Here is a 25,826-nt window from a genome sequence, read left to right on the forward strand (position 1 = left end):
TCAAGGCTCCCACTTGAGTTTTAAAAAGGTATAATACATAAACATGCCCATTAATTTGACCTCAAATCACATCTATATATGACCTCCAACTTTAGGTGTGCACAAGTTGGCACTTAAACTTGTATAAAGTTGAATAAATAGATACACACGTTCTATGTAGCATATACATGTAGGACGCCATGAAAGACAAGACATTGGCCATGTAGAATGCCACATAGGACATATGCTTTAATAGGTCGTCACGAACAACGCAAGAAGTTTTGCCCAAAACTCCTTCGGAAGATCATATTCCTCATCAATCCATAGGCAAGCGCAGGAAAAAAAACCTCAATTTCAGCTTATTTGCTCAAATGTTTTGACAAAAGCTCCGTCCATCGTTTATAAGCAAAACGATTCATTTAATAGCTTGTCACAAAAATATCCAATCATAGATGTGAGTTAGAGGCCAAGTTAAATGGCACATTTATGTATTTAGCTTTTGAGAAGGTGTATTTGACTACATAATCTGTATTTGGCATAAAAATTAGTGGCAGTTATCCAAGCTAATGTGATTTCAGAGTTTCTAACGATCAGCTATTAAAAAGTTTAGTGGTTGCCACCGGACATGGTTTCTTATATTATACTCCCTCCGTTTCATAATAAATGAATTGTTGGATTTTGGCACACGGATTAAGGAAAAAGCATTAAAGACATAAATTTAACACAACTTTCCATTTTTATTCCAAAAAAAGAAAAAGTTGACCTTGTAGTACATTTTTAAAAGTTAATTGATTGTCAAATCATAAGGGCAAATTTGGAAAAAATTCAATGATTCACTTATTTTGAAACACAAATAAATACCCCAACAATTCACTTATTCCGAAACGGAAGGAGTATTGTGCAACACTCAAATAAAAACTATTAATATTCTTCCCTATATTGAGCACATTTTTCTATGAAGTCAACTCTTTCTTTCCTTGTATTTTGGAGCATTAGAGTAATTAACTGGTAAAGTTGTTGTCATGTAATCAGAAGGCCACAAATTTTTGTCATGGAAATAGCCTCTGACAGAAAAGCAAGATAATACTCCGTATAGTAAACCCTTATGATCCGACCATTTCCATGTATTGAATTAATCTTTTTTTTTTTCCACTTTTTTAGAGCCTTGGAGTAACTCATAAAGTTGTTGTCACGTGATCAGGAGGTTACCAATTCAAGCCGTAAAAATAAATTCTGCCAGAAATGCAAGGTAAGACTGGATACAGTAAACCGACCCTTATGGTCCGACCCTTCTCCAAATCCCATTAGTGATGCATTGGACTGCCATTTTCTTCTTGGAAACTACAATTCCAGTTAAGAGGTAACCAACTTGGTTCAGTATAATATATAATAACACCCATGTTGTATAGATATATTATATACCCATTTAATGAAGTCAACTCTTTTCTTCTTTATATAGAATTTTCTTGGTAACTCTGATTGTCTATACATTATTGCCTGCAGCCCATTATGGGTATGCCATTTTTCTCTGTCTTCTCAGATCCTTTTTCTTGGTTACTATACTATAGAAATATATCTTTCTTGCTTCATTCATTTTGTCATTGTATTTGCTGCAGTAGAAGAATTTAGTTTGCAGTCCATTAAACCTTTATCTGGCACTAAGAGGTTAGTTGACCTTCTTGTCATTTTATTACTGGAATGTTTGTAAATATCATCCTTGTACAAGGGATTGGGATTCTTTGTTAAACGGACTTTTCAAGTCTACTTTTTAATAAGTCTTTTTTTTTTGTTTGTAGAGATATGACCCACTTTCATATTTGTGTTTTATTTCTTGTATTATCCTGTCATTGTATTTGCAGCAGTACAAGCATTTAGTTTGCAGTCCTTTTAACCTTTATCTGCCGCTAAGAGGTTAGTTGGCCTTCTTATCATTTTATTATTGCAATGTTTGTATATCATCTTTGCATGTCATAATTTTTGCTCGGAGAGAGATCGATCATCGATCCGAATGATAAAAATAGATGATTATCGATCCGACTTATAATTCTTTTGCAAATCTAAAATGTGGACCTTAAACAAAAACTTGTAATCCTTTCCCTTATCATGCTTGTATCATCCTCTCCACCTTGAAAGGAATTTGTCCTCAAATTCGCACCTTGCAAAACCAAAGAGAGGAAAAACAAGCACACAATCCTCATGATAGGAGGGTTAGTATTAGTACCTCAAATTATATAGAAATGCCAAGGGGGTACACTTTTGGAATACAACCAACAATCCTTTGTTATGATCATGAAACACGTACCACAAGCATCAGAAAGGACATGACTAAGATAGACATCAAGGAAAGAGGATTGCAATCCGAAACTATCACATATGTCATCAATCCAAGATTGTTCACATTTGAAATATACCCATGGGTCCTTTGTGTGTGACATGAAAAACTTAGCATGAATGGCACAAAGGAAGTGGCTTTGGCAAATATCAAGAGATAAAGAAACTACAATGGTCTTAATGGCTTTACTATACCCAAAAAGTAAGACAACCTTCATCTTAGGAACCATAAGATACATTTGTTTCATTACCTCTACAAAGGACCTCATCAAGTATAGTGCCACAATTGATCTTAAGATCCAGCTCAACCACATATCACCATCATTCAAATAAGAAAACTAGCCACCAAACTCCCTACCACTACGCAATACAAATTCAAAATTAACATGGTCATCATCATAGTTAAAGAGGTAGTGTAGAAAGGAATCAAGTGTTAAGACATATTACCGAGGGGGTAAACTTTTAAAATTCAACGAGCAATCCTTTATTTTTACCATGAAACATGTATTTTGAAAATTATAAAGGATAGGGATAAGATAATCATCCAGGAAAGATAAGCATAAGCCGAGACAACCCCTTTTCCAAGCCACTAGTGTTCCGGGATCAAAGGGATGGTGTAACCAAGGGTAAAAGCCGAGATTAACCAATCCTTTTACTAGGCTATCATACAATACTAAAGATTTGTGGCCTAGAATTCTTCTCTTAAGATAAAGCACACCTTTAGTCAAAAGTTTTCCAAGCATATGATTACCTTGAGCAAAACTAGTAGCATGGTTTGCATTACACAAGCTCAAAGAAATATGTCCAATATCGTGGTCAATATTACAAGAATGAACACTAACTTGAGAATTTTGAATCACATCACTCACATGATCAAGTAGTGAACTATCCTTAAGAGCAAATTGACCAACGTATGCAACAAGAGAACTACCAAGGAAAGATTCATGCTTTTCTACACTATGTAAACCCGAAGCTACTTCACATTGGATACTAATATCCTTATCAAAACATTTAAAGCCTAAGGAAGTGTAGAGTGCAGCAATTATACCTCGGTGTATCCCACGGCAGTCCACTTGTTTGGAGCTCTCGGCCGAGGGTGTCACTAGCTCATTTCCTATGTTATCGTGCGGAATCCCTTTTTGATCCTTCTTTGATAGCATATGAACTTGAACCTGTACAAAATAAGGGTCAATTCTAGGCAAAGTGCTAGAATATGGGTTAGTGAGTATCAAAGATCCTTTGTGGGAAAATCCCACAAGCACATTTTTCTTTTCCTTTCCTACTTCACTACCCGCGGTTTCCTTTTCCCTTGCCCTCTTTTCTTCACATTCTTCTTGTATATCACCACTGAGTTTCTCTCCATATTGAGGTTTGGCCTCATTCTCCTTGGACCCTAACTCTCCCTCTTTACCTACTTGGATGGTGTGTTTTCGGGTTAGTGTAGCTTGGGAAGGAGACATTGGATTTAGTGGAGTGTAGGGTCTTTGAATTGAAGGATTTTGGAGTAGAGGATTCGGGTTTAGGGATGGAATTTGGGTTCCAATTCCTCCTTATGGAACTTGGTGGAGTGAGGAACCGCTAGGTCCATCTTGTTCTCGGCTTTGGGAGTAAAGATTGACTTGGTTTGTAGCACTTGATGCTTACAATCTTTGGTGAAAGGTCTCGAGAGTAATACTAGGTGAGGTATTTTGAGTGGTATGAGATCGTGAACTCCTCTGGCTTTTCACCCTCTCCAATCTTTCACTCGTTGAGGCCACATCCAAACCCAACTTCTCAACATTTGCCTTCATCCTAGCCATGCCTCGAGACAAAGTTTCAAGACTAGCTAAGAGGACATTCATAACATTATTTTACACGGTTGGGGAATTGGAATTTTTGGGTTCCATTTACAATTGTACCTACAAAACATGCAAACGTTAGTTCAAAATATGCTAGACATTCTTAACACTCGGCTTCCTCACTTGGTCCTTCAAGTGTTGTAAGCCGTCTATCAATCATTGAGTGCTTAGGAATGAGTCTACTGTTGAGTTTGAATGGATTTCAGTTTTGAAGACTCAAGGATGTTATGTATGCACTTGAACCAAGAACAACTACGAATTGTAAATGAGCAAAGCACCACAAACAACGTTGACACGAAAGACGTACTCAAATACTAGTTCACAACTTAGTAGGTTGTTAGTTAGTTTTCAACTAGTATAGGAGACAAATAGAATGAAACTAATAGAGACAAGGAAATAAATGAAACTAATAGAGACAAGGAAATAAACTTGGAAGGTCCTATGACTTGAGTTTGTTGTTGATGTGGCCTGCAATTTTTATTTTGGCCATTTGGTATTGTTGTTTTTGTTTAAGTTTGATGTTGTCCCACATGAAGTACTCGATCTTGATTGTTTGGTGAGGCTTTTTTGGCTTTTGGAGTGAAAAAAAGCCAGACTTGGAACTCTTTTTCCAAAGGTCAAGGTGTCAATAAGATTTTCACCAACTTTCACCAAAATGGCAAAACACCTTTTTGGCTTTGGTTTGTCCCTTCCCCCTTTTGGATCATTTTTAAAAAAGGTTTGACACCCTTTTGGTAAGTAAGCTTTTTGGGAGGCCCTTTGTATATTTGCCTCTTTGGTGTTTTCTTGAAACTAATTACAAGACAAACACAAAACATTGCCTCTCTCTTCCTTTTTTTTTTTCAAATCAAACACACCTTTTGTTGAACATTCATCTCAAGAACATTATCAACAACAATAAGAACACTTATGAACAACAATAATATTCAAGTCAACCCTTCAACAACACTAAACAAAAGCTCAAATATTGGACCTTAGAATCAAGTGTACTGGATAAACAACAAGCTAATACACGAAACTACTAAGACAAGCAAAATAACACCTATAAATAGACACAAATTAGGCCAAACAACAAGAATGGACAGATTTGCTTCTTTTTGGAATTTTCAGATTTTCAACACTTATTTTTTTTTTTCCGACTTAGAAACCCCAAGATTGGTAGTTTAGGAACACAACCAACCTTATATTTGATACCAAATGATACCAAACAGTATCTACAATAGCACAAAACAGTCCACAAACTCACAAAAACAGTCCATACGTACAAGACATCAAACGAGAACAACAAACACACTAACTTGAAAAGTAAGGAGATAGATAACTTGACCCAAAAAGAACTTATTAGGTAGCAACTAAAGAGTGTATCAAACTCTAAAAACTCTACAAAGCAAGTTAACAAGAACCACATTCTTACAGAACACAAGAGGAGCTCGGTTTCCTCATGCACTCTTGTTTCTAGCCGATACACACAACACAAGAAGAAACCATTTCTTGTGGTGTCAAATGGTGGTCTACTCTCTTCTTGAGAGGAAGATGATATTCAATAGAACAAGTGATTTTTAATAATAAGCTAACTAAGAAAATAAGGCTAAGGGGTTCCTACTTATAGTCTATTACAAAAGAGATGAGAAATAACACATTTACCCTTAATGAAGGGGGTGGGTTTGGAGTGAATAAATGGGGATGACTTGTAGTGTTTTTAAGACATTCAAGGCATGTCTTCACACTTTAATACATACACTCCCTTGGATGACTTAAGACATGCACAACCGCGTCCATTATCATAAATGTGCCTTGTAGTCTTTGTAGCTCCCGAGTTTGGACAAGGCTTCAAAAGGTCTTTAATTCCTTTGTAAATACGAAACGTGGACCTTCAACAAAAAATTGTAATCCTTGTGCTCCTCATGCGTGTATCAAACTTGCTTGTACTACTACTATCAGTGATAAGACTAAACCTATTGCTATGCAAATGCACAGAAATAATGCAGAAGCAGGATATGGGAATAGGAATCAAACATCAAGTTATAGAAGTCAAGGATACAAGAACAAAAGGTGTGATTACTGCAATTTCACTGGTCACACAAGGGAGAATTGTTACAAGCTGCATGGATATCCTAATGACTGGAGAAACAAGAAGAAAAACAACTACAACCCAAGGGGAACAACAAATCAACCATTTTATAGTGGTCAAGGCAGAACTGGAGGATATGGGCAATCAGCCACTGGTCACAATAACAATCAGTTATCAGCTAACAGTTTCCTTAGACCTAAGGCATAAAATTCATGCTTGAATGATCAGTCAAGCAGCCAGGGTAATAAAGATATCAACAATGCTGTTGTAGCAAAGGCACAAGGCTTCTCAGAAGAAGAATACAGATAAATCATGACATTGATTAACAAGAAGACACATGACTAAGAACAACCTAACATGACAGGTACTGTTACTTGTTTATTTAGTCATAGTGTTCCACATGAATGGGTAGTAGACTCTGGAGCCACACATCATGTTGTAGCATACAAAGATGTTCTTTCAAACTATCACAAAATGGATAACTCCATATGTGTTAAAGTCAATTTACCTACTGGAGCCAAAGTTGATATATCACATGTAGGGAAGCACATGTACTTAAATATAAGGTTGTACGAGATGTGTTATATGTCCCAAATTTTAAGCTGAACTTGCTGTCAGTGTCTAAAATGACTAAGCAGCTATCTTGCTTTGTTACTTTCTACCCTGACTTCTGTGTGTTTTAGGACCTTCACAGTGGCAAGGTGAAGGCGATTGGTAAGGAAAGAGGAGGAATATACATCCTTAAAAGTGTATGTGCAGTAACTGGAACTTTTAATAATGTAGCCTATCAGAAACAAGTTGCAGGAATAGAGGTGCATGACTGCAGATTGTGGCATATGAGGCTAGGACATCCTTCTTCTCAAGCATTAACAACTCTCAATATAATAAGATACAATAGTAATGTAGATACTATAAATAAGTGTCATGTATGTCCACTGGCTAAGCAAACTAAACTGATGTTCCCTGATAGCACTTCTAGAGCTACAAAATGTTTTGATGTTGCACATATGGATCTCTGGGGACCTTATAAGACACCTACTTTTGATAATAAATACTAATTCTTAACTATTGATAATGATCATAGTAGACACACATGGTTGCATTTGTTACAACTGAAGTCTGAATGTATTGTTGCCATAAAAAATTTCTTTACTATGATTCAAAACCAGTTTGGTGTTCAAGTGAAGATACTCAGATCATGGGATAGAGTTCATTAATTATAAGAGTAAAGAATTGTTTCTGTGCCTAGGAGTGATACACCAAAGTAGCTGCCCCTACACACCACAGCAAAATGGTGTGGTTGAAAGAAGGCATAGACAGATCCATAATATTAAAAGAGCTATTAGGTTCCAGTCACAAATGCCTATCAGGTTTTAGGATTTGAATGTCAAGGCTGTTGCCTACCTTATCAATAGGTTACCATCTGCATCTATTGGAGGGAAAAGTCCCTATGAGATGCTATTTTGCAAAGTTCCATCCTTGACACATCTGAGAGTAATTGGATGTAAGTGTTATGCTTCAGTTCTACCAAAGGGTGATAAAGTCTCTGAAAGAGCTAAAGTTGTTGTATTGATGGGCTATTCTACTTCTTAGAAGGGCTATATACTTTTGAATTGGTGCACCAAAAAGTTGTTTGTCACAAGAGATATAGTGTTCAAAGAAGACTCATTCCCTTTTGTAGATAAGGCAAGTTTAGAATCACCTGTAGGTTTTATTCAACCAAGTTCACAAATACATGCTGATGTAGATAAAGGAGAAGATGTTTACACATATCATGATTATCACTTATATGAATCATACAATGAGGATATGTCAATACATGAAAATAACAGCATCCAAGATGGGATTACTCATAATGAAACAAGTACAAATGAGCCACCATCAACATCTATAGTAATTGCTCCAAGGAGATCATCTAAAGCCATCAAACAACCTGCTTGGTTGATGGAATATACCTTACCAGGAGTAAAGAAAGGGACAAGCTACCCTCTGGCAAATTATCTATCTTTTGCTAAAACTAGTAACACATATCAGAGATATGTATGTAGTTTGACATTAAAAATTAAACCTCAATCCTACAGTGAAGCCAACAAAGATGAGAGGTGGATTGAAGCTATGAAGTAGGAAGTCAAGGCCCTAGAAGACAACCACACTTGGGAAGTGGTTGACATGCCTCCAGATAAGAACATTATTGGTTCAAAGTGGGTGTATAAAGTCAAGAATAAGGCTAATGGTGAAATAGAGAGATTCAAAGAAAGGTTGGTAGCCAAGGGATATAGCCAACTAGAAAGATTAGATTATCATGACACCTTCTCTCCAGTAACCAAAATGGTTTTTGTAAGGAGTGTCATTGCTTTGCAGTATAACAAGGATGGAACATGTATCAGATGGATGTTTACAATGCCTTCCTGCAAGGTGATTTAGAGAAAAAGGTGTACATGGAAATGCCAGATGGATTCAAAGAAGGAAGGAAACACCAAGTTTGCAGACTGATCAAGTCATTATATGGACTTAAATAAGCATCTAGGCAGTGGAATATAAAGCTTTCTTCAGCACTACTCAATGCAGGATTTACTCAGATTAGCTATAATTACTCACTTTTTACTTTGAAAAGATCAGAAGGAATGGTGGTGATCCTAGTTTATGTAGATAATCTTCTGATAACAGGACATCAGTAGTTTAAGCTCAAAGACTTAGGTGAGCTTAAGTACTTCTTAGGGATTGAAGTTCTAAGATCTCCAAGTGGAGTGATCTTAAACCAGAGAAAATATATTCTGGAACTCATATCTGATACAGGGCTTTCTGGTGCTAAACCATCTTCCACTCCATTGGAGACTAACATCAAGCTAACATCTGCTGAAGTAGATGAAACAACAGGTATTAATGGTGATGTTGTGCTGAAAGATATGACATTATATCAAAGACTAGTTGGAAAATTGATGTATGCAACCATAACAAGGCATGATATCAGCTATGCAGTGCAGACACTAAGTCAATTCATGCAACAACCAAGGAGATCTCATCTGGAAGCTGCAAACAGAGTGGTAAGGTATCTGAAAAGAACTGTAGGACAAGGGATTTGGCTCAAGGCACATCCTTCTACAGAGTTGATTTGTTAGTGTGACTCAGATTGGGCTGCATGTCCAAACACTAGGAGAACTATTATAGGATATGTAGTACAATTTGGTGGTTCATTGATATCATGGAAATCTATGAAACAACACAGTATTTTCAGGAGCTCAGCTAAGGTAGAATATAGGAGCATGGCCTCAGCCTTGGCAGAAGTAACATGGTTGGCAGGGTTGTTTGCAGGGTACCAATCACCAAGCCTATTACCATTTTCTCTGATAGCAAGTCAGCTATTCAACTGGCTGAAAATCCCATTTTTCATGCGAGGACAAAACATATTAAGGTAGACTGTCACTTTATCAGAGACAAGATCAAAGAAGGGTTGGTTCAGCTAATGTATGTACAGACTAGCCAATAAGTTGCAGACATTCCCACCAAGAGCTTGAATCATGATCATCACTCACACCTCCTAAGCAAGATTGGTGTGCTCAACATCTTGCACCCTGCAACTTTAGGGGGAGTGTTGAAACTTATTGTGGAAACTATCACATTTGTACAGCTATAGCAGTTAGTTGGAGCAGTTAGTTGGTTAGCATAGCAATTACTGTTCCATTGGTTTTATTTTGATGTTGTTAGTTGTTGCTTGCATAGTTAAGTAAGTTAGTTGGTGAGTTTTTAGTGAGCTATTAGGAAGCTTCTAGATGCTCGAGCATGTGAGCTTATAAATAGATGCAATCAGCTCACATTGTAACTAACTCTTGACACAAAAATTATCTTAGCTCAACATTTTCTCTCTTCTTCCTTTTCTCCCTTCTTTTCCTTAGAGCGTAATTGCTACAATGGAAGCTATATGTGAATCTGAAAAAAGTAGGAGCTATTTTAACATTGTCTAACTCTGTAACACTCTTGCTAAGTAACAGGCTTGAGTCCCCAACCATATGGTTAGTAGCACTAGTTTCTATGATCCATTTATGAGTATCAAAAAAAGCTAAATAAGCAGAAATAAATGTACTTGTTACATTTGCAGAATCACAAGGCGTGTTGCCTAAGTTGCTTTTGTTGATCATTTGCAAGATTTTCTCATATTGTTCCTTAGTGAATGTTGCATTTCCACTGAGTTGCTCCAGTTGACTGTTAGATACTAGAGCCTGACCTACATCTTTAGTAGCCCATTTCTGCATAGATTTAGAATGAGAATACTGACCTGCACATTGATCATAACCATGTTGATCCATTGATCCCTCATGAAGGCTTACAGACACATTGCAACCTGTGTTTCTTCCTTCATGTTTTAACTCTTTCTTGGCCTTGTAATCTTGAGGATAGAAAACTATCTTCTAGCAGTTTTCCTTAGTATATCCCTTTAGTTTGCAAAAATTACACTGCAGATTAAAGTTTTTCTTGAACTTCTGACTGCTATTTCAGCCTGGACCATTTTTTGCATACATGGCTATCTCAAGAATCTTGGCAGTATCTGCAGGGCTCTGTTTTGCGAAAATTTTGACTTTTGAGATTCGCCACTTAATTTTGAAAAAGAATTAAGAAACCTTTAGAGAGTTACTTAAAACGATTCATAATAGAAAAATCATTTTAAGTTAGAGATTCTGAGTAAGAGATTTCTATTAACGTTTTAGAAAGGTTTTAGGCACCTAAAATGTCCACTAACTTGCGGTTATCCAGACTGTTTGAAAACTTTCTTTTGATTAACTTTGGAAAATCGGTTTGTTGGAAAAGTAATTGATTAAGGAAAAGGTTTTCGCGAAATCAATTTTTTAGAGACTTAGTTAGGGATTTAACTAGGTTCGCAAAGAGACAAGTAAACAAGTAAATGAAAGGAAAAGGGGAAAAGAGGGGAAGTGGTGATTTGGGATTTTAAGCCCAAACCGTCGACCCTGTCCTAATCTAGTTTGGTTTTTGACTCATTTTCACTTGTCCTAATTCTATGTTTTCGAGGCTTTAGCTCGAGTTGCGCTTCACCTGTATTAATTACAAGTTTGACTTCGAGGCCCAAATGAATGAATAATGACAGAAAAAAGAGGAAATAAATGATAATAAAATGACAACAATAGGTAGATAATGACATTAAATAAAGAAACTAAAATGAGGCTCGAGCTTCATCATCGCTTTAAGTATGGGATTTTAACCCATTATTCCTCTTTTGACTTCTTGTATCTGTATGCCATGAAATTTGCTTTTAAAAGTCTCCTAAAGGATGGGCCTCCATGGCCCAGTACGAAACGCAAGGGAAAAAGTTCGTTTGGACTCTCAAGCGGGTTCATGCAAAGCAAGAAAGTAATGACCATTAATATTTGATCAACTAAGAAAGAAAAGGAAAAGGGGAGTTAAAGGAGAGAAACACAAACATTAAATCAAGGAAACAAATAAAAAAAATAAGATGCATGACATATGACTATCTAAAGGAAAGACATCACAGAGCAAACTAACTCCTAGTCAGTCAAAACAAAGCCATAAGGCTAATGAGAAGTGTGAGGGTGCGTTCATATAGGCAAACAACATTCTGAGTCAAAATCTTTCCTATGCTTACCCTCAAAATCCTATAAGATTAGTTGGAAAATAACAAATAGAAAACTCAAAATATCGGACCATGGAGAGGCAATCAAAGAAAATTAGTTTGAGCAAAGCGGGAGAATTTCCCTTACATCAAATGCACTGCCACCTGCTTAAATCTTTCATATTAATTAATGAGTTGAGGAACTTTAGCTAACACTAGTAATCCACCCAAATAATTTACCTCAAACACATCGTTAGAACACTATATAAAACACCAAGAATGAAACACGGGGAATCCCAAACACATAACGAAAGACTCGTTTCTCTTAATGGTCAAAATAATCTTTTCACATATTATAACCTCAAAATTTAAACATTCAGGCTTCGAACGAAATGCGAAGGATGTTCATAAACTGGGTCATTTGAAAGTCAAGATCATATCTTCATTATACAATATCATTCAGACTCAAATACAATATCGAAGGGACCCTACCCATCCTCTTTCAATAAGACAATTACATTTCAATAAGACAATTACATTTCCCTGGGGGATCCAACAAATAGACATATCGACTTAGAATGAAATCGAAGGTGAAATAACAAGTTCAAACTTTACAATACCATAATGAAAGGAACACTGAGATCAGGTAAACGAACTTTGGAAATCCCAAATTTATCAAACAGAACCAAAATAGGAGACCTTGGTCATGAAAAGATCAATAAAATTCCAACAGAACTTTGATAAGTGCCAAAACACGCGACTCTAACCGTCGAATCAGGTAAACAAAACTCTGGCAGCTCTACACTTACTAAACAAGTAAAAATACTGAACCTTACCCGCGAAATTAGATATAACAACATACCCGCACCCTGAAACTATGAAATAAATGCAAAACACGAACTTGACGTAGGATCATTTGTAACAGGATATTATTAGACCTACAACTATTAAAACGTGAAACTTTTACATAATACCAATTATAACATGATACGTCGGCTAACCAGTGAAGTGAAACAGTGGATTAAATCCATGATCAATACCAATACACAGCAGCGAATCGAAAAACTAATTAACAAATTGAAAATCAAGTAGCAGATTACTAAGTTGAGACAGGCATGTGAGACTCAAGCAGTATTCCTTAACAGCTAAGCTGGCGATTTGACACCACATATAATTACACGAAAAGCAGCCATTTCAGCAAACTATGCTCTGTGGTCTTAAAGACCTTTACAACAGACAGCCCAAACAGACAACCCAGCATCATTCACGATACATAGATAACTACTTCTACGAAGAAAGATGGATGAAGCAGGAAACATCAAAATGAAGTAGAAAAAGGGACGAGCATGCATTTACCTCTTTCGGGGCAGCAAACGGAACGATGAGCTATCAGAAAACTTGTTGCTATCGAAATCTCGTGACGTCGACCACCAACAGAGTTTCCCCTTGCTTTATCTCTTAGAGATTTTGAAACCCCCCAGATTTTCAAACTAAATATTTTCAACCCTCAGCTTTTCTGAAAATATTTTGAACCCACCTTTGCCTCTAAAACTTCCAATTCAAAAGAGAAAGAAGAGGAGAAAAGAGATAAAAAAATCCTCATTGACTGATGGGATGCTAAAATTGGGCCTTAATTGATTGGGCTAGGAGAGAGTTATGTGGATTTTAATGGTTTCTGGCGTATGTTGGGCCGTTTGGAGGATGTGACTTTGGGTTTAGTGGTACTAAAGCTGGTCTACCTTTAGGCTATTTTAATTATTGGGGAATTGGCCAATTCTATTTAGGCTTTGGCCAAATTGAAATCAATTGGCCAATTGCATTGCAATTATGGCCATTTGGATTTCGATTATGGCGTTCCTAATAGATTGGCTAAACTGAATCAAAATTCAAAATGAATTAATACCTCATTTAACCTGAGCTTCTTGTCTTGATAAACTCACACACATATGTTTACTTAATTATTTCCGTATAAGCTATTTCAAGAACACGTAGTACTTAAAATCAACTTATTAAAAATATTTTTGGAATAAGACTTAATTAAAATCTAATATTTTAATAAATATACAAGTAATCAAATTATATGATATCATATATATAAAACACGATAATATATAATCTTTACTTAAAGTTTACAAATTTACCTGAATAATTGTGAAAAATATCTTTGTTCAAAAAAAAATATATGTTGTGATTTTATTTAATATTCAAGAAATTCGGGATTAAACTTAGTCGTGGAGAACAAAAATTAGGTGTCAACAATTGCTCCCTCTTTTTGGGTAGGGTGAATGCAAGCAACCCTTGGCAAAGGGAGGTTGACGTTCCTAATTTTGTTCAACCACAAATTCGAATGGGAAAGAGGTGGGTTTTCGTACCAGTTGCAAGAATTATGGCCGAACCTCGGTATTGGGTTTCTCACATATCTCAGGTTACATGAGAATTAAGGTTACTTGTAGTTCATAAGGCTTGATTTAAAGCACAATTTTTAAAAAATTCACAAGTTGTCTCGATTTTTGGAATTCTCGATAAAGCCGAAAAGCTGGGGAATAGAGGGATTTGGGGGGAGGTTGGAATGCAGTCTAGTTTTCTACATAGATCCCAACCTACATATCCCCAAGATTTCAGGAAATCAGACTGCTTGTAGTTCGACTCAATCGGTAGAAAAGATAGTCTTTTATTTCAGACTATCTTTGGCTCAGAATGAGTGACAAGTTGATTGAGTTGCGAAAAAGAGGATTGTAACCTATTAACCATGAATGTGGTATCCTTCACATCCATAGTCAAGAATTTACCTGAATATAATTTCCAAAACTCTAAGTGCGTTGCCACCCGAATTTGAAAGAAAAAGAAAGTTTTCGTCGGTATGAGTTAAGAAAATATCCCAGAGGTAAAACTGAGACAAGAACATCCAAAAATATCCACATGCCTTCTAATAGAGGCGTGGTTAGATGGTGGTGGTGATCATCATTTAGCTCGCGTCTAGAGAGTTTGACATCCCTCTCTAGAGTATGTCCCATTTTGCTACTGAGAAAGAGTTCCGCATTGTGTTGCATCCTCTTTGAAGTCGTCTACAGCTGTTGTTTTGATTTGAGATTTTCATCCTATCGGATGCTCTCGAAAATGCTTCAAGCAAAAAGTGTTAGTGCTAAACATAATTCACGATAGAGGTATGTAGTCTTTTACCATATCTTTAAGTAAGTTGTGGCCTGAAAAGCGGAGTCATCTCTTCATGTACCTATTTGGAATGAAATAACTGGCAATAACAAACACAACAACCCTCTTGGTTGTTGTATAATTGTGACATTTGTCGGTTGAATGTGTCTTCCAAGTGGGGGACACCGGCGATACTTTATCCAGAACGGTCCCTACAACCGTGTAATCTTGTGCTGGAGTGGCAACCCTTTTGGTTACCTATATCACTTGTTGTATGTGGAATGAAAACCTCTCCGGTTATAGCCGATGATCAATTTATAAGTTTTTCTTAAATTGTCAATCTTTGGATAATCTTGCGCACTATTTGACGTTGGATACGAGGAAACTTATAGATATCCTTTGAATTGTTAGCTTTTAGGTAATCCTGCACATTATTCGACTTTGGATAAGAGATGGCTTATAGATATCCCTCTAATCGCTAACTTTCAAGTGTTCCTGCACATCATCCGACCTTGGATACAACATGACTTATAGATAATCCCTTAAATTGTTAGTCTTTGGGTAATCATACACATAATCGATCTTGGATATGATGCGGCTTATAGAGAACCTTTGGACGTATCAATTTGATAATTTTGCATATTTTTGGTAAGGATTTAGTTGCGACTTATGGATAACCTTTGAACTATCGACTTTTGGGCGATCTTTCACACTATACAGTTAGGATGTTGTTGTGTCTTACAGATGGCCTGCAAGCTATCAACTCATAGGTGATCTTGCATACTATCCTATTTCAAATAATATGACTTATAGATGACCCTCAAATTGTCAATTTCTAGGAAATCTTATATATCATTCATCCTTAGATAACAACTTAAAGGCGTCCTTTCAAATCGTGTGCTCTTGATGCATTAAGATGTTGATTTATAAAATAATAAGATATCCTTGATGCCAACATTGTGTCTAGCACGTCAATAGATATATTGAATGCTGATGATATCCTCGACACCAGCATTGTGTCTAGCGCATCCACATATATATTGAACAGCCATCTTGGGTGATGATATAAGATGGCCCTTGCGGCAATGATATGCGATTGCCCTCGCAGCAATGATATGTAATGGCCTTTGTGACAATGATATGTAATGGCTATTGCGGCAATGATATGTAATGGCCTCTGCGGAAATGATATGTAATGGCTTTTGCAGCAATGATATGTAATGGCCTTTGTGGTAATGATATGTAATGGCCTTTGCGGCAATGATATGTAATGGCCTTTGTGGCAATAATATGCAATGGCCCTTGCGGCAATGATATTCTATGGCCTTTGCGGCAATGATATGCAATGGCCCTTGTGGCAATGATATGAAATGGCCTTTGAGGCAATGATATGTAATGGCCTTTGCGGCAATTATATGTAATGGCCTTTGAGGAAATGATATGTAATGGTCTTTGCGGCAATGATATGCAATGGCCCTCTTGGCAAATTTTAAAATAATTTTACCTGAGTTCATTTGTCTGCGTCTTTCTTTCTACATGTACTTGTACTCAAGGTAGATGATTAGTAGACACAAAGTCGGTTTTGCTAGCGACTATTTTTAGGCAACTTCTAAATACAATATTTACAAAGAAGACAATACACCTTTGTTTGTGTTCCATGATCTCAAGAAATGAGGTGGACAAATCAAAAGGTCCTCAATAAATGGGTATTAAACCCATTTTTAGGGCTACCCTAAATTACCATTCTTGAGCATTGGTACTCTGGTGTGGCTCCCAATTTGCTGGGGATTTTTGAAAGAAACTCTCATTTTTTTGTATTGATCCCTGCATCCACAGAAAAATGATTAGTTTTAATGAAATTACTCTGTGTTGACCTTCTTCGATCCTTGATTTGCTGTTCGCCATCTCTTGGGCATTTTGCCATATCGGTACTTCCGTCCTGACACTTCATCCCGAGTGATGTCTAGGTAAGTACTAAATAAGTGAGTTGTAAGATTTTTGAAAATAGTCTTAATTTTTAGAAAATAGTTTCAAAAGCTTCTGTAAAACTTTAGAAAATCTCTGCCAGTCATGTCATGTACTAGCTCAATGAACGTCCTCCTCATGGTTTTGACTATATTCGACGAATGATTCCCAAAGCTCATGATCATTGTTAGAGGTTTTCTTCAAGTAGTTCTATCATAGAAAGAGATTGAGCTTGCCTAGACTTTGTCGCAGTTGACTACTTTAAAAGTTTGGCCTTAACCTCTCGTGCTGGGGAATTTGAGATATGTTCCAGCATCTGGTGGAAATTTTGAGGTCTTCCCTCAAAATTTTTGCCCCAGTTTAGAGTTGTTTGAGATGATACCAATCTGAGTGGATCTGAAGTCTTTGCTGATCTTCAGTCTCTTTGTTGGATGCCGATCTACTCTTGTGAATTTTCGAGATTCCTTCTCAAAACTTCTTCCCCAGTTTCCATTTTCTGGGGTTATATGATCGGGCCATTGGGGCACCTACGTATCTCGTTGAAACATGAATCAGGTCAAATGTAGTTCAGAACTACGCTAGGGATATACAAAAGAAATTAATGGGTTGACCAATGCCAACATAGTCCACCTACGTATCCCTTTTATTCGGCATTCAGGTCATCACGTAGTTCATACATAGGGTGAAAGGATAAATTGTCCTAAGGGTTGACCAAAGCAGCCGCCTACGTATCCCTTTCTTAGGAATTCAGGTCAAACGTAGTTCATACATAAAGGGAAAGGATAAATTGTCCTAAGGGGTTGACCGAAGCCAATATAGGCCGCCAACGTATCCCTTTCTTGGGAATTCAGGTCAAACATAGTTCGTAAATAAAGGGAAAGGATAAATTGTCCCAAGGGGTTGACCGAAGCCGACATAGGCCGATTATGAATCCCTTTCTTGGGAATTTAGGTCAAACGTAGTTCGTACATAAAGGGAAAGGATTCTAGGCAGTTACATACTAGAAAAAAACATTACTACGAACGTGATTACAAGTAAATTAACTAAAGAAACACGAAAACTAGAACGTCCTTCAAACATAATATCTCTTTACCACATCAGAATTGATTGGTTTGGTCCACTCTGTGCTATCCATCTATGACAAAATCAGAGCTCTTCCAGGTTGGGCTTCTTTTGATTTTCACATTCCTCTATATCTACTACTAGCTGCTCCTTATCACCTTATCTGTTCATCATTATTTCCTTTGCCTTGTTCGTCTAACCCTTGACATGACATGACATTGGCAGGTTTTTAAATTAATGCTACCAAAATAAACCAAGCTAGATAATCATATTTTAAAAAAATAACTTCTTAAATAAAGGGAGGCCTTTTCGAAAATAAATAAATAAAAACCATGGATTATGACCCACATAAATGTGGGCCCATGCCTTTTTGAAAGTTTTAAAACACGAAACAAAAATTTGAAACATAAAAGGGTGGATCATGGGGCCTTCTCTGGATCATCACCGATTTTAAAAACTATTAGTAATTGCCCTTCCATCTACCACGACGGGTGACGAATTAGGAGCAGAGTGGAAGTCTAATTTTGTAAAGCCTCTCCTGGTGCAACCTTCTTTACCCAACTGTGTTTTAAAAAATCTTCCGGTACAACATTGCATCCCTTGAACAGATTTCCTATCCCATCCCCAAGACCATCATTATTTAACATCTATTCATCCTCTATTTCAATCATGTTAACTATAGGTCCCCATTGGTTGGGCAATGGATTACTATTAACATTTGGTGTAGGTGCCTCGAGCGTGATGACCTTATGATCGATTAAATCCTGGATCCTATGTTTCAGGTAGATACAATCCTTAGTACTGTGCCTCACTGCTCCTTAATGATAGGAACAATGTTGACTTGCATTAAAAAATCAAGAGTTAGGATTGACAGTCCTTGGCTGTATTGGTTGCAAATGACCAGCATTTCTTCAATCTTTCAAAAAATTGGGTGCGACTTTCATTTTGTGGTGTGAAGTTTTGGGGAATTTCTTTTCGTGGTTTGGATGTGGGGGGTTATAATGGATTTGATTTGTAGGAGGAGGTACTTGGTGATAATTTGGAGGCGCTTGGGAATTTGTTGGGTTATTTTGAGGAGTGGATTGGAAATAAGACTGATAATTTGGATGTGGAACTAGGTATTGGGGAAAGATATTTGCCTGTGGAGCTTGGTATGAGGATTGGAGGTTTGGGAGTGGGGCTCGGTATTGGGGGGAGATATTTAGCTGTAGAGCTTGGTATTGGGGGTGGGCATAGAATACATGTTGAAAGCTTGGTGATGGCGGAGAAGAGAAAACATTCCTAGAGTTGATCTTCTTTTTTGTTTTTTGCAATAAGATTAGCAGAAATCGTGCCTACATCTTCCTTTTTCTTCTTCGAAAACATGGCAGCCCTAGATAATGCCGGGGTCTTGGCAATTTTCCCTGTACGAATACCTTCTTCCAATGATTCTCCTATTTTTACTAAATTCGTAAAAGTTTCCCTAACATCTGACATCATCCTGGTATAATATTCTATTTCTTGTGTGCGAGAGAACATGGATACCATTTCTTCCTCGGACATGGGGGTTGCACTTTGGCAGCTTCTTTCCTCCAACGAAAAGCATAGTCTCGAAAACTCTTATCATTCCTCCGTTTGATCCGATCTAGTGAATATCGATCACGGACTATTTCAATGTTGAATGCAAACCTGTCAAGGAAAACCTTGGCTAATTCTTTCCATCCTGTCCATCTTTTCGGCTCCTGAGACATGAACTATTCTAAGGCTTTGCTGCTTAAACTTCGACTGAATAGGCATATCAACAATGCCTCATTTTTACCTATCCCTATCAGTTACTCACAGTACCTTCTCAGATAGTCCATTGGATTTTTGGTACCGTCAAATATTTCAAACTTAGGAATTTTGTACCCATCCAGTAGGTCTACTCCAGGGTGAACACATAAATCGTCATACCCCAAACTGTCGTGGTCCCTGACTCCATGAGACTCTTTGATCCTCATGATCTCTTCCTCCATAGCTAGTAAATTTCTTTCATGCTCGGTCCTCCACTCTTTCTCATTCTCCTCGTAATGGTCCATCTCGCAATTAGAAAGGAGTTCATAGATATCAGGGGATACGATGGCCTGAGAGGGATTTGGAAGGGAGGCTTGATTTTATGGATGAAAGGAATTTGGTTGGTAAGTGGGGAGGAAGTTTTGGAAATTGGGAAGGTTATGCGGACTTTGCGATTAGTTTAACGGAATCTGAGAAGGATTTTGTGGATTTGAAAATGAATTTGGGGGATTTGAAGGTAGGTTTGACGTATTTTGTGGGTTTGAGAGTGAATCTTGCGGATTTGGGAATGCATTTTGTTGATTTGAAAATGTGTTTTGAGGATTTGGGAATGGATTCAGAGACGGGTTCTGTGGATTTTGCAGAGGGTAGACGTCTGGGTTATTTTCATGATTGGTATTTTGGACAAATGGAGGAGCGGAGACGGACAATACATTATTTGGCTGATCCCCAAGAGTAGGGGTACTGAGGGGAGGAATTTGGAGTGGAGTCCTGTGTCCTCCTGGAGCGGGGGCATTGACGGTAATGGCCAAGTTAGCCAAATCCAGAGTGTGATTTATTTCTTCTGAAGTATTTCTAACTTTCTTGCAAGTTCCGCAATCATCTTATTCTGCTCTGCTATCACATTGTCCCGGATAGTCAGTGTGCTTTCTTCATAATTTTCTATCATTTTTGAATGATTGTTAGAGGATGGGATTTTGTGCGCTTTCGATCGGGTGAAGTAGAGATGTTCTGCCAGTTTATGTTAACACAGAGTAATTTCTATTATCTGTAAAGTAAAACAACTCAAAGGCAGATGTGTTAGTTTCCGTATGTGATAAGTAATGCAAAATATTTGACAGGAAATAACCACATAGATTTGTTTGAGTCATAGCCAAATTCATCCATACGACATAGTGGATAAACTTGCCTTTGATCCAAACAAATGCACATAAGCACATAAAATAGTTATATCACACAAAACATAATAATGCATAGCCTAGCTGGGGTGACCCTTTTTGAGCCAAGGGTTCAGGCCTACGATTTTTGAAAAAAAATATATGCTTGCTTAAGGTCAATCAATTATCCCCCAACTTTTGTAAACTCTAAAAGGGCATAAATTCCTACAAAATATATAATAAAAGGGATACAATCTTTAGGGAAAGGGAAATAACATGAAAAAGACACGTTCCCACACTGGGGATAGAAAATACTAATTCCTGAGTGCTTCTTCTATCAACTTTCACCTTCTTAGCTTCGTCCATTTCTTATATTGGTGACATCCATTGATGTTCAAACTGTGCCTTAGATGCAACCTCCCAAATCGATCAATTTCTTGCTTAACTTGCTTCAATTCCTTCGTCAATTGGTGTACGATTGAGGCATACTTATACAAAAGTGAGTAAAGCAAGTCTTCTCCCGACCCCCAATGGATAATAGATTGAATTAGACAGGCATACATTTTCTTCAACACATAAATATGGTTTGTCATTAATTGACTCGGGGTCAATAGACGCATGACAAATTTTCTAATGGGCCAAATACCCCGCTTGGGTATTGGGTCATCCTAAGCTCATGCCTGAAATAGGGTTTTGGTTTCGCTCTATCCTAGGTATCTAGAGTGGGTTTGAATACTAGTTCTCAAGCGGACAACTTGAGTTTGAAAATACAAACAGCCATCAGACGACTCACGTGCTAATAAACTGTTTGTATTTCTAACACATTTTTGGAATTGATCAATAGGGGCCGGGATACCCACGAAACCCCAAAATAGTTTAAATGATGTAGGAATATGCCATGAGATGCGATAATTAAACTCTACAGAATCGACTCACATAAATACATAAACAGTTAATCAAAAGACGAAATTAAACATTTGGTTAGAACCTAGTTAGAGGTCCCCAGCAGAGTCGCCATTTCTGTTTTGCGGAAATTTTTGACTTTTGATAGAGTCGCCACTTAAATTTGAAAAGGAATTAAGAAACCTTTAGAGAGTTACTTAAAACGATCAAAACAGAAAAATCGTTTTAACTTAGAGATTCTGAGTAAGAGGTTCCTATTAACGTTTTAGGAAGGTTTTAGGCACCTTCAACGTCCACTAACTTGCGGTTATCTAGACTGTTTGAAAACATTCTTTTGATTAACTTTGGAAAATCGGTTTGTTGGAAAAGTAATTGACTAAGGAAAAGGTTTTCACGAAATCAGTTTTTTAGCGACTTAGTTAGGGATTTAACTAGGTTCGCAAAGAGATAAGTAAACAAGTAAATGAAAGGAAAAGGGGAAAAGCGGGGAAGTGGTGATTTGGGATTTTAAGCCCAAACCATCGACCCTGTCCTAATCTAGTTTGGTTTTCGACCCATTTTCACCTACCCTAATTCTTTGTTTGCGAGGCTTTAGCTCGAGTCTCACTTCACCTATATTAAATACAAATTCGGCTTCGAGGCCTAAATGAATGAATAATGACAGAAAAAAGAGGAAATAAATAATAATAAAATGACAACAATAGGTAGATAATGACATTAAATAAAGAAACAGAAATGAGGCTCGGGCTTCATCGTCGCTTTAAGTATGGGATTTTAACCCATTATTCCTCTTTCGACTTCTTGTATCTGTATGCCATGCAATTTGCTTTTCAAAGTCTCCTAAAGGATGGGCCTCCATGGCCCACTGCGAAACGCAAGGGAAAAAGTCCGTTTGGACTCTCAAGCGGGTTTATGCAAAGCAAGAAAGTAATGACCATTAATATTTGATCAACTAAGAAAGAAAAGGAAAAGGGGGGTTAAAGGAGAGAAACACAAAAATTAAATCAAGGAAATAAATAAAAAAAATAAGATGCATGACATATGACTATCTAAATGAAAGACATCACCGAGCAAACTAACTCCTAGTCAGTCAAAACAAAGCCATAAGGCTAATGAGAAGTGTGAGGGTGCGTTCATATAGGCAAACAACATTCTGAGTCAAAATCTTCCCTATGCGTACCCTCAAAATCCTATAAGATTAGTTGGAAAATAACAAATAGAAAACTCAAAATATCGAACCATGGAGAGGCAATCAAAGAAAATTAGTTTGAGCAAAGCGGGAGAATGTCCCTTACATCAAATGCACTGCCACCAGCTTAAATCTTTCATATTAATTAATGAGTTGAGGAACTTTAGCTAACACTAGTAATACACCCAAATAATTTACATCAAACACATCGTTAGAACACTATATAAAACACCAAGAATGAAACACGGGGAGTCCCAAACACATAACGAAAGACTCGTTTCTCTTAATGGTCAAAATAATCTTTTCGCATATTATAACCTCAAAATTTAAACATTCAGGCTTAGAACAAAATGCGAAGGATGTTCATAAGCCGGGTCATTTGAAAGTCAAGATCATATCTTCATTATACAATATCATTCAGACTCAAATACAATATCGAAGGGACCCTACCCATCCTCTTTCAATAAGACAATTACATTTCCCTTGGGGATCCAAAAAGTAGAAATATCGACTTAGAATGAACTCGAAGGTGAAATAACAAGTTCAAACTTTACAATCCCATAATGAAAGGAACACTGAGATTAGGTAAACGAACTTTGGAAACCCAAAATTTATCAAACGAAACAAAAATAGGCCACCTTAGTCATGAAAAGATCAACAAAATTTCAACAGAACTTTGATAAGCGCCAAAACACGCGACACTAACCATCGAATCAGGTAAACAGAACTCTGGCAGTTCTACACTTACTAAACAAGTAAAAATACTGAACCTTACCCAGGAGATCAGATAGAACAACATACCCGCACCCTGAAACTATGAAATAAATGCAAAACACGAACTTGACGTAGGATCATTTGTAATAGGATATTATTATCCCTACAACTATTAACACGTGAAACTTTTATGTATTACCAATTATAACATGATACGCCGGATAACTAGTGAAGTGAAACATTGGATTAAATCCACGATCAATACCAATACATAGCAGCGAATCGAAAAACTAATTAACAAGGTTAAATCAAGTAGCAGATTACAAAGTTGAGACATGCATGTGAGACTCAAGAAGTATTCCTTAACCGTTAAGCTAGCAATTTGACACCACACATAATTATATGACAAGCAATAATTTCAGCAAACTGTGCTCTGTGGTCTTTAAGACCTCTACAACAGACAGCCTAAACAGACACCCCAGTATCATTCACGATACACAGATAACTACTTCTACGAAGAAAGTGGGATGAAGCAAGAAACATCAAAATGAAGCAGAAAGAGGGACGAGCGTGCATTTACCTCTTTTGGCGAAGCAAATAGAACAACGAGCTATTAGCAAACTTGTCGCTATCGAAATCTCGCGACGTCGACCACCAACAGAGTGTCCCTTTTCTTTTCCTCTTAGAGATTTTGAAACCCCCCCATATTTTCAAACTAAATATTTTCAACCCTCAGCTTTTCTGAAAATATTTTAAACCCACCTTTACTTTTAAAACTACCAACTCAAAAGGGAAAGAAAAGGAGAAACGAGATAAAAGAAATCCTCATTTTTTTTGATCAACTATTTTGTAGAGAGACTTCTAAGGTTTCTTTTAGGGCTCTCTCCGATTGAAAAATAATCCCCCTAACAGCCTCTAACCTCTACCTCTTTACAGAGAAATCCATCATGCTAGGGTTTCTTTCCACCCTTGAAAAGGATAACATCGGGTTTCCCCTTTCGTACTCATTTTTGGATTCTTCCCAGGGGTTTAAAAATTTTTCAACCTATAAAGTGGAGTTCTCTTCGCGAACCAATAAGAAACAATCGAGTGTGTGAATCTATACCAATGAACCCGAAATTTGTAGAATTGGGCCATTGGGGGAGACACATTGACTCATTCTAGAAGACTCGAGGTCCTTCGACGAATGAACTCACGTGGAGGTCACGCTATCCATGCGAACTGAAAGGGAAAGAGTGCGTTTGGTTTTTTCCTTGGCTAAAAATGGGTCAATGGGTTCTGGTTTCACGGAATATGGGTTTTTGGGGGTGATTTGGTTGCTGGCTGAGGTTGTGGATGGGTTATCATCATCGTTTATGGGTGAAAACATTAATGCTGAAAGCTATCAACGTTTAAATTATTGGGATTATCGATATTTCAGGTTGTTGAATTATTGATAAGGTTGTACGTTTGGTTGGTGTTGTCGTAGTACTACTACTATGTTTCTTCCCTTGGTTTGAAGAAAAAGAAGTTAAGAGTTAAGGGAATTGGGCCGGAACGGGTCACAGGGGGTTGGTATGGGCCTATTTGAGAATAAGGAGGAAAAATCGGCTGATGGGGATGCTGAAATTAGGCCTTAATTGAATGGCCTAGGAGAGAGTTAGGTGGATTTTAATGGGTTATGGCGTATGTTGGGCCATTTGGTGGATGTAGCTTTGGGATTAGTGGTATTGAAGCTGGTCTACCCTTAGGCTGTTTTAATTATTGGGGAATTGGCCAATTCAATTTAGGTTTTGGCCAAATTGAAATCAATTGGCCAATTGCATTGCAATTGTGGCCATTTCAATTTCGATTATGGCCGTCCTAATAGATTGGATAAACTGAATCAAAATTTAAAATGAATTAACACGTCATTTAACCCTGAGCTTCTTGACTTGATAAATCTAACACCCCGTAAAACGGGTCCCAGAGCATCACATGGTGCTTGAGGCTACGAGTATCCCCAAGCTAAACCTTTGAGCCATTTTCATTCAGTTCAACATAAATCAATGGGGTTTCCATAAATAACCCTCAAATATCAACAGAGTAATCATCATTCAAGAATAAAAGAATTTCAGAAAGATAACAAAATACGACTTATTAGTCATCTCCCAAC

At 37.2% G+C, this 25,826-nt stretch overlaps 2 long non-coding RNA genes across 2 annotated transcripts; one reads left to right on the forward strand and one right to left on the reverse strand.

The window, feature by feature from the left end:
- The first annotated feature begins 1,481 nt into the window (after positions 1-1,481).
- On the forward strand, positions 1,482-6,878 carry LOC124887253. Its single transcript, XR_007044635.1, has 3 exons — positions 1,482-1,644; positions 1,839-1,890; positions 6,126-6,878. It is a non-coding gene; the product is annotated as an uncharacterized LOC124887253 (long non-coding RNA).
- A 15,343-nt stretch (positions 6,879-22,221) lies between these two features.
- On the reverse strand, positions 22,222-25,249 carry LOC124887254. Its single transcript, XR_007044636.1, has 2 exons — positions 24,273-25,249; positions 22,222-22,741 (listed from the first exon to the last, which is right to left on the reverse strand). It is a non-coding gene; the product is annotated as an uncharacterized LOC124887254 (long non-coding RNA).
- Between the last annotated feature and the right edge of the window lie 577 nt (positions 25,250-25,826).

This window comes from Capsicum annuum, chromosome 9, assembly GCF_002878395.1.
Source record: "Capsicum annuum cultivar UCD-10X-F1 chromosome 9, UCD10Xv1.1, whole genome shotgun sequence".
Lineage (NCBI taxonomy): Eukaryota > Viridiplantae > Streptophyta > Magnoliopsida > Solanales > Solanaceae > Capsicum > Capsicum annuum.